We start from the raw sequence: 10848 nt of genomic DNA on the forward strand, positions 1-10848 counted from the left end.
AAACAAAAGAAGAGAAAGGAAAAAGCGAGAAAGGGAATGGAGGGGGCAGGAAAGGGAAGGAGAGACAATAAAAGACAGATCAGGGGAGGGGGAAAAGTAGAGGAGAGAGAGGGAAAAGGAGACCATAAAATAGAAAGAAAACAAAAGAAAGGAAGAGGGGAAGGGAGAGGGAAAGAAAAATGGAAAGAGCGAGAAAAGAGTAGGGGAGGGAGAAAGGAAACAAAAGAAGAGAAAGGAAAAAGCGAGAAAGGGAATGGAGGGGGCGGGAAAGGGAAGGAGAGACAATAAAAGACAGATCAGGGGAGGGGGAAAGGTAGAGGAGAGAGAGGGAAAAGGAGACCATAAAATAGAAAGAAAACAAAAGAAAGGAAGAGGGGAAGGGAGAGGGAAAGAAGAAGGGAAAGGAAAAGCGAAAAAGGGAAGGGAAAGGGAGAAAAGAAAAGAAGGGAGAACGAAAATGGGGAAAGGGAGAAGGAGAGGGGATGATGACGGGGATAGGAAAATGTCAAGTTTGAAGATCTGAATATTAACACTAAAACAAAATTAGACTCCCATGTTTTATTTATAAAAATACCATCTTTTTCATGATTATAAAGGTTCAACGTCCCTGTTCTAGGTCTAAACTTCAACATAAATCTACTGGCGCTTCGCGCTTGAATTCTGTAGGTCATTCCTCTTTTAAAAGTATAGGTAATCTGTCGGACTTTTCAAATCCCAAATTTAAATCTTAAGCGCAAATGCCCTCGCATTATTTGTCATTTAGATACAGTCCTGTCATCAATATAAAAAATTATAAGTGCGAGCTTCGTGCTGGCATCATTTTTGTAAGTGACATTTATGATGTTGTTCATATTTTAAAAATGTCCATTTGTTGAGGTTTAAATGTCCAAAAGTTCAGCGCTCGCATAATTTGTAAGGTAAATAGGCCTACCCTTTTAATTGTTATACAAAGGCGCTTATACAACGTCCAGAATGCAGTTCGGAATATTGAAAATAACTATTGGTCCCGCTATTTCTGCCCGTGCGACAAGCATTTATCTTTTTGAATCATGAGATTCACCTTTAAAATATGATGAAAAAGTATCGTTAAGACTGAATTAAGAAAAAAAGAAGCTCACGTTTCACGCTCGCATTTTGATCCGTTAGCTTGTGATAATAATGGTGACTTCGTTAATATATCTTAGCGGACATGTCCACCTTTTGGTGCTTCAAGAAAAATAAACACAACACACAAATAATAATAGGAAACGAACAAGAATAGAATAGATAGTTACCTATCCCACTCATGAATTCTTATTTAACAGTCCCCAAAACGTCTTTTTTTCGTGTTAGCTTATTTCATATACATATATATAAATATATATATATATATATATATATATATATATATATATATATATATAGGTCTCCTCATCATGGTTATAAAAAGTGCTCAGAATGTTTTATTTTCAAGTCCTTGTATCAGAATTTTCAGCTCGGGCAGCTCTATCGCATTTTGATTTCTATCCTGTTGATTTATTTACTTGAACAAAATATTTAAAATGTCCAGCTTTTAGAACGGATATCAAAAAAAGGTATTCACCTTTGATCATAGATGAGGAAGAAGAAAAAAGTGCAAAAAAATAGGAAACAAACTAACGAATTAATGTGACATAATTTTTCTTCATTTCAAGGCGACTCTTTACATTTCATCATCGCTGATGGCGCTACAATAAAAAATACCGCTTGACAGCAAAAAAAAAAAAAGAAAGAGGAAAATAATGCTGAGCGTCTAAAATGCAGCTAGCAGTACAAGCTGCAGAACCGTAAACAAACATCTTGTGAATAATATCGCGCGCCCTCTTTAAGCAAAAGTTTACAACCACGATGACCCTGCGGTATCTACGTGAAGATCACGAGAAAATGCTTTTTTTTTCTTAAAAACACACCAAAGAGAAGTCAAGAAACGATCCATATGGTTCGGTAAGTGTCATAGCACAATTAGAAACATTATTTTAAAAGGAATGGCATAGTTATTTTAGTAAAAAGGGTGTGAAAAATTTGCGTGCACCATGTGCATATGAATCCTTCACACCCGAGATGCATTGATCCCATGAGTGGGCTAGAGTAGAGGTTTAGATATTTATTAACCCAGGGAGCTCCCCGCCCGCGCAACTGGCGGGAGCCCAGGGGCTTACCGTGTATTTTACCATACTCGCGGGACTAGGGTGATTTATGGTCTAAATATTTCTCCAAATGAATTGTGAAAACAGAAATTATGCACTTACCACGATTAAATGGATGAAGGTCTAACGAGTGGCAGTTTCCTGACATCTGAGCACAGACCACTCATGGGTTCAATGCATCTCGGGTGCGAAGGATTCATATGCACATGGTGCACGCGAATCTTTCACACCCTTTTTACTAAAATAACTATGCCATTACAGTTTACCTAAAGTTTCTAATTGTGCTATGACACTTACCGAACCATATGGATCGTTTGTTGACTTCTCTTTGCTGTTTTTTTAAGAAAAAAAAAGCATTTTCTCGTGATCTTCACGTAGATGCCGCCGGATCATCGTGGATATCAACTTTTGCCTAAAGAGGGCGCGCGATATTATTCACAAGACGTTTGTTTACGGTTCTGCAGCTTGTACTGCTAGCTGCATTTTAGACGCTTAGCATTATTTTCCTCTTTCTGTTTTTTTTTTTTTTTTTTTTTGCTGTCAACCGGTATTTTCTATTGTAACGCCATCAGCAATGATGAAATGTAAAGAGTCGCCTTGAAATGAAGAAAAATTGTGTCACATTAATTTGTTAGTTTGTTTCCTATTTTTTTGCTCTTTTTCTTCCTCATCTATGATCAACTTAGGTGAATACCTTTTTTTTATATCTGTTCCAAAAGCTGGATATTTTAAATATTTTGTTCAAATAAATAAATCAACAGGATAGTAATCAAAATGCGATAGAGCTGCCCGAGCTGAAAATTCTGATACAAGTCCAAATAAAACATTCTGAGCACTTTTTATAACCATGATGAGGAGACCTAATATATATATATATATATATATATATATATGTATATGAAATAAGCTAACACGAAAAAAAGACGTTTTGGGGACTGTTACATAAGAATTCATGAGTGGGATAGGTAACTATCTATTCTATTCTTGTTTGTTTTCTATTATTATTTGTGTGTTGTGTTTATTTTTCTTGAAGCACCAAAAGGTGGACATGTCCGATAAAATATATTAACGAAGTCATGCACCATTATTATCATAAGCTAACGGATCAAAATGCGAGCGTGAAACATGAGCTTCTTTTTTTCTTAATTCAGTCTTAACGATACTTTTTCATCATATTTTAAAGGTGAATCTCATGATTCAAAATGATAAATGCTTGTCGCACGGGCAGAAATAGCGGGACCAACAGTTATTTTCAATATTCCGAACTGCATTCTGGACGTTGTATAAGCACCTTTGTATAACAATTAAAAGGGTAGGCCTATTTACCTTACAAATTATGCGAGCGCTGAACTTTTGGACATTTAAACCTCAACAAATGGACATTCTAAGCATTTTTAAAATATGAACAACATCATAACTGTCACTTACAAAAATGATGCCAGCGCGAAGCTCGCACTTATAATTTTTGATATCGATGACAGGACTGTATCTAAATGAAAAATAATGCGAGGGCATTTGCGCTTAAAGGTAAATTGTGACATTGGTTTAATTCAATTTTTTAAAATATATTTCGCGCTTTGCTTTCCACAATATTGATATACAAGTTCTGATTCCTAACAATGCCTGGATTGGCCAGAATGTACTGTTTTGTTTTTCCAAAAAAATAAAATAGATGAGAAGTCCCGAATTGTCTGCTTTATTTGGAAGTATGGTTAATCGAAGGAAGGAAATATGAAGAGCGCCACCTTGAGACCAAATGATTCGATAACTTCCGATCAGTGCAAGACAACACCGCCCAGATTCGTGCCGTGTGCACAACATTTACTTTGAAACGTACGATCGACCTTGATCACATTGTCAACAATACGGGGAAAGTCCCGCTTTGCTGCACGTTGACCGCGCAGACTGAAATCAGGGTTGTTCTGTTCCTATATTTCCTTCGATTTCGTAGGAAGCGTGTGTAAATACGGAAGATGCCTTGGACGTGCAGGCCCCTGTAATGCACACTTTCAAAGAATCAGATACCGCGGACATGTCAAATCCTTGGTCAAACGTGCTTCGTGCAGTGACCATCACGACAATGACGTTATGCATGTTCAGCCCGGCTACCCCCACTTCTTTCAAATTGCGGTGATTTGGGTTTGTGTGTGTGTGTGTATATGAGAGATTTTTTTCTTTCTCTCATATATTTCGTTTCTCTCTTTATTACTTCCTCAGTGTATGGAAGGCTAGGCAAGCAGGACGGGAGGCGTGTAAGGATGCTTGTGAAAGGGAAAGAAAATGGCTATTCGTATTTCTTTCTTCCTTCCTTCCTTTCTTTTTTTTCTTTCTTTCTTATTTTCTTTCTTTCTTTCTTCCTGTTTAGTTACATTTTATTATACACAACTTTTCCTTTTCTAATTCCGTTCACTAAACTGTTATCACGTTTTTTGATTTGCTCATTATGATTCATATCACGTGTTGTATGATGTCTTTATTTATGATACTTTTGAAAAAAAGAAGGAAAAATAATAACTGTGCGTCCTATATAGACTACCTCTATCAGTAAATTACAGCCTCCACCTACAATACAGCGTGCTCTGTTTTTTGTAATATATATAGCCTACTATTCCGTTTCTTTTATTTTGAGGCCAGCTATAATAAAGGTTACGAGTCAATCAATGACATATCAAGCTGCCTACGTGCTTGGGTCGAAGAACATCACGAATATTGTTATATTTTGGGGATTTCATTTCATCTTTCGTTCCAATGGGGTGTATGGCTTTACGATTTAAAAAATCTGCTCGCGGGCGAGCATAAATGTAATTTTTTGAAAGTATATTCATGATTATTATTATACCTCACCCTTTTTCTTTTTTCTGTCTTTATTTTCTCCCCCGGGGGGGGGGGGGGGGGGGGCACTCGACCAAAAAAAGTGGTAGGGGTGTGCCGCTGGCGAGACTAAAAACGGGGTCTTGGAGCGGGCTTATTGTAAAGAGGAGGGCCCTCGGAACGGGCTTTTGGAACTACAAATGTTTGTGAAAATGGGGGTCCTTGGAACGGACCGCCAGCGTGTGAGTGCGTATCATTAGCGGCGGAAGCAAACAAAATTAGGGGAGGTCCACCTGAAATTTTGGGATGGACACAGGTAAAATTTGACAAGCCCCCTCCCCCTTTCCAAAAAAAAGGTTATCAACCTAAATTTTAGGAAAGTGGATCACCCAAATTGTTTGACAAGGAAAATGAAAAAAAGGTCATCAGCCTACACTTTAGGGGGGGGGACCACAAACATTTCAGGGGGGTCCACGTGAATTTAGGGGGGGACGCACGAAACAAAATTGACAAGCAAAAAAAAAAAGGTTATCAACAAAAAATTTTGAGGGAACCGTCCCCCCTGTCCTCCCCCCCCCCCCCCGCTTTTATGGTGCGTATGTATCCCTATGGAACGGGCATGCGTGCATGATGCAGCGAGTCCGGCGGGCGCCGAGTGCGCTCGCGTAGAGGTGGTCGGACAGCGCTCTGCGGCCGCTTTTTACTAAAATTGCAGCTTATTGTAGCAGATCAATGCGACCGGAACGGCGTAACGAAAAATATGCGAAGTTTTCGAGCGGATTTCTTTCTTCTTTTTTTCTCGATAAGAAGAAAAATGCTATGCTTTGGAGCGGCTTTCTTTGTTCTTTTCTCAATAACACAAAAATGCTATGCCTTGGAACGGAAATTTGAGTGTCAAAAAATGGGGGTCCCCTTCGCGGCACATACCCACTATGCATTATATACTGAGTGCCCCCCCCCCCCCATCCTTCTTTCTTGGAGGTACAGCTTTTAGAGGGGACCGTGAGTCCTGAGCCCTTTCTGTACGCCCATGTGTAGGGGGTCGAGTATATACTTGAGTAAACTAAATTTAGTCCTACGAGCGCGTGAGCTGCAATAAAAAAAAACAACTGACTGACAATAGTGCTAATGTTTAGTAGGTGCATGCTTATTCGCGCCGTCTCCGGGAAGGGGCAGGTTGTGGCGGAGGGGGGGGGGGTGAGGTAATTGGTTGCCGACAGATATGAGTCATTAGGCTTTAGTGTTCCTCATCTTTACTTCTTTCGTCAATATACGGGCAGACCAAGAACAAAATATCTCGAATATTGTTCGGAGCGCAAACTGACTTTTGTTAAAGATTTAGACATAGAACAGGGACATTCTAGCCACTATTTATAACCATAATATGATTAGGAAGAGTATCATGCTCAATAAATGAAGAGCCCACTTGCAAAAGGGGTTAGGTCCATTTTTCATCAAATATGATTTTTTTTGGGTCTCAATGTATAGATTTGTAGTAGCTCTATAAGGTGATTCAAAAAAAGTTGAAATTTCCATTAAAAAGTGATCTAATGGCACAGAAAAATCACTTTTTTTTAAGGGGTTAGGTCCATTTCAGTTTAGTTGCAAAAGGGGTTAGGTCCACACAGAATTTTTTTAAAGATATGAAGACTGGTTGATTTCTTTTATATCCAATTTTATGTTCTCATGGTAGGGTATCACAAACATTAAATTTCGCATAAGAATATTGCAATAGGGGAGAATAAAAAAAAATAATAAATTTCTTGGAGTTGACCTATAACCCCTTTTGCAAACAAACTATTCTGAAGAGCTCATTTGTCAAAAGGGGTTAGGTCCATTGTTCATTATTTGTTTTGTTTTCTGTCTCGAATCCTCTAAAATTTTAGTCGTTCTGATAAAAACAACGAAATTTTGAAATTCGAATCATATGAAAACGTGAATAAAAGTGGCAAAAATAAATCACCTTTTTAATCAAAATAGATTGGATTCATTCCAGTTTAGTAGCAAAAGGGGTTAGGTCCACAATGATAATTTTTAAAAGAATATATAGAAAAAAATTGAAGACAGGTAGATTTACTTCATACCTAATTTTATGTTCACATGATAGGGTAGTACATCATGACAATTTAGTTCCTCATAAGAGTATTGCAGTAAGTGAGAATAAAAAACATGGTTTTTCTCGGAATGGTAAAAAGTGGACCTAACCCCTTTTGCAACTAAACTCTTCAAATAATGCGAGCGCGAAGCGCTATCTTATTATTTTATATTCAGTCTGACATGAAAATTGTAGATTTTAATCACAATCTATGTATGTCGATGAGTAATCAATGACAGCGCATAAGATAAAGCATAAGATAATAGTTTTTATAATAGTTATGATACGTCGAGCGCGACAGCCCTGCATGAACTGTCATCGGTTTTCATGGATGAAAAAAAAACCTTTCATGCACTCTTTTAAATTTCACTTCTCATTTCTTTTTTATATATTCTCCACCCTTTTACAACATGAACCTGAATAAAGGAAACTTCGAGAAAATTTAAAAGGGTGGTGAAATAAACGGAACACAAAAAGCAGGCCATGCAATGCGCTTACTTGCGTGGATGTGTACATCTCAAAATGATAATATCATGTATAAAAATATAAACATGAGGATATTATTTCATTTCATCTTGGATTAAAAAAAAAAAAATTCGCAGTTAGTATCACTTCCCGAAAGGAATGTTTTCATTCAATAGCAATACATTAGAAGAAAAATTGATTTCGAGAAAAATAATGAGAAAAACAATATAAATGGTCATTAGTGCGTAAATCCGATATCCATCACTTCCAACGTCATGATAATTACGTACATTATTATTACTATTATTAATACACCATCGTTATCATTATTATTATATTGGGGGATATATACCCCACCCACCCCCGGGATCGAAACCTATATCTGTTATAGTCAAATAACAGAACGTTCCATCATTGTTTCCGCTCACCCCACATGGTATTTCGTCATTATTTTATCATTTATCAATGATATGAACTATCATGACTAAAATTTTTGTCTACCATGTAGATATTTTGTTTCAATTATATTCTGTTGAAATCGCTGGATTACAGATGGGGTGAGGGCCATGGACACCTCCCCCGGCCCATAAAAAAATCACCGTTAAGAAAACAGAAGAGAATAGGAAAGAACTGAGAGACAATAGGAAATAAATTATCATCTCAATAATAGGTCAAAATCTATCACAATCAGTGTTTTGTTATGAGGAATGTCAAGACATTTGCCCGATACGCCATTCTGTCCAACTCAATTTTTGCCCATTTTACGCTATTGGTCACTTATCATTGTCAATTTGGAATTAATGAGTTCTTGATTAATTCAGTATTGTTTTTATTTTTCTGTATTTTCGTTGCTATACAATTCCTATATCCGGTTGTGTCTATAGTCTTCATGTTCACATTTTCAAAGGGACTTTCTTTTATTTCAATATTGTTTTTTTTTTTTTCGATTTATTGATTGGATAAACAAAATAAATTTACAATGCATGTAGCATAATCATAATACGGCCTGAAATACAATTGACAATGTTTTAACTGTATGAAGATAGGACTTAGACATAAAGAATGTAAAAGCATATAACTATCATGAACAATGCAGAAAATGCAGAGTAAAACTCCAAAAGCAAAGAAATGCTTGAAACGTATCAGCCAAAAAGGGGGAGAAGGGCTACACGGAAACTTATGAATTAAATTGGTCCGTAAGAAAAATTTAATGTCACAAATAATCAAAGTATTACAGGGGCCACGGAAACGGGGGGAGGGGCTGCGGCCCACGCACTGCAAAAAAACGTAAAAGTTACCATCGGATTATGATTATTTGCATGGGCAGCCCCCACCCCATCACACTTTCCAATCCGTTTCGCGGCCCTTGAGAAAGGGAAAAAAGTAGGAATCCAAAAGTGAAGTGTGAGCTTTATTTTGGTATATGCCTAGATTCAAAGAAATATATCACTTGTGAGTTATTGCCCCGTGGCCGCTGTGCATTCATATACTTCTACATATCGAATTACCGCTCAGTGAGGATTCACAAGTATAATTATCATTTTTCTCCTGGAGTTTATGAAAACATAATAGGCAAGAATATTTTCATCGGCAACATGAAAAATGTGCATCTCATATCCGTTAAACCTCGGGACCTGCCCATCATTTTCAAACAAGAATGTCATCTTTACTTCCAAAGGTAGGCTTTTCCCGCACCAAACTATTCTTACAAGCCATATATAGACGAGTAAATTTACTTTATCATCAATAATGATTTCAACATTATTTTCCGCCCGAGTTGTAAAATGTTGATGACGCCGTGGAGCTAAAGGCGTCGGATATAATACAACATTTAATTCGTCTTTCTATATATACTCTAAAAATGCGTTACAGGATAATTATGCCCTTTAATGATAACACCCACTTTTTCATGTATTCTACCATTTTGATTGTTTTTTGTTGTTGTTTTTGTGTAACTTTCGTTGGTATTTTATTTTGTTTATTTACACCCAGCTATCACTTCGGACCGTCTCGACCTCGTATTCTTTCGGTTGTGTATTCAATAGTCCAGATACTTCTTTCATTCTCTTTCCCCTATTTCACGACGGCAGCATATCATATTTTGGAACCTATGAATTGAGGGGTTCGGGTTACTCTACATCTTTTAAACATATAGCAAGATAAAACGCAAAAAAATGCCATGTGATTTTTTTATGGCCAGCCCCCTTCACCCTTTCTGCTCAGCCCCCACACTTTCAACTCCATGCTGCCACTGCCTTAGCGTTAAATGACCCAACAACTCGACGCAAACAACATTATTTTTTGTGCGAGTGAACTAAGCGAGGGAATCCAGAAAATTATTCCTTCTTTCATGTCATTGTTTTCTCAATTTCTATTTCTACATCTTTTCTATTTCTATATCTTGGTCACAGATCTTCTTTCTTGAGGGCAGATGGTCCCCAAGCCCCCGCCCCCAACATGTACGCCATGCAGTGACATTGCATGTACTCTATTTATGTGACGCCCCTTTCCCCTTCTTGATATCAAAGCCATTTAAACCTCGCAGATTGCCGGTTTTTTAATCAAATCGCAGGTATATACAGAATATAGCTTTTACACATTTATTTATTTAACCCAGTTGAACCGAATATTTTGAGGTGGCCAAACATAGCAATGTGGGAAAATTTGTAAAAAGTCGCCAGCACGCGAGCAAATCGAGCTAGAAAAAATTGCCCATCGAAATTGACATTTCATTGTTTCCATTCATTTCATCATACGTTGTCTCCTATAATTTATTTTATTACTTCTTGGGTGTAGAACCATTTGTAGGCCAGTGATTGAACTTAAAGGAATGGTCCCTACAAGGAGCGTTACAGAGCCATTTGAAGGTTATAGATGAAGAGCTCCTACCGCATGGGGTCTGGGGCAACTGCCCCGGTAGCTTATTTGAATAAAATTTAGCAAGTTTATAGCACTATGTTGTAAGCAGTCCTTCTTTTTTCCCACTCTTTATTTTCATTCCTCGGCAGCCCGGTTGTGTCATTAATTTTTTTTCTTGTCTTTTTTCTTTGATTTCCAATGTAGCTTTTGACTATTTCCATTCCGACCTTCATTTACCGCTATGTTTTCTATTGCATTAAATATAGGCCTATTTCGGAATGATTTTTTCTTTCTCAAATGTTCTTCTTTCATTCCTTTTCCGTCCGATATCCGTCATTTTCCATTAAAAAAAATCATCGTTTTCTTTTCCTCCTTTCCTTTTCTTTCCCCTTCCCCTTTCACCCTTATGTTTGTTAAAATATCCCTCCCTTTTCCCCGTTTTTTCTTCTTTTT

This window comes from Lytechinus pictus, chromosome 7 (genome assembly GCF_037042905.1).
Source record: "Lytechinus pictus isolate F3 Inbred chromosome 7, Lp3.0, whole genome shotgun sequence".
In the NCBI taxonomy this organism is placed as follows: domain Eukaryota; kingdom Metazoa; phylum Echinodermata; class Echinoidea; order Temnopleuroida; family Toxopneustidae; genus Lytechinus; species Lytechinus pictus.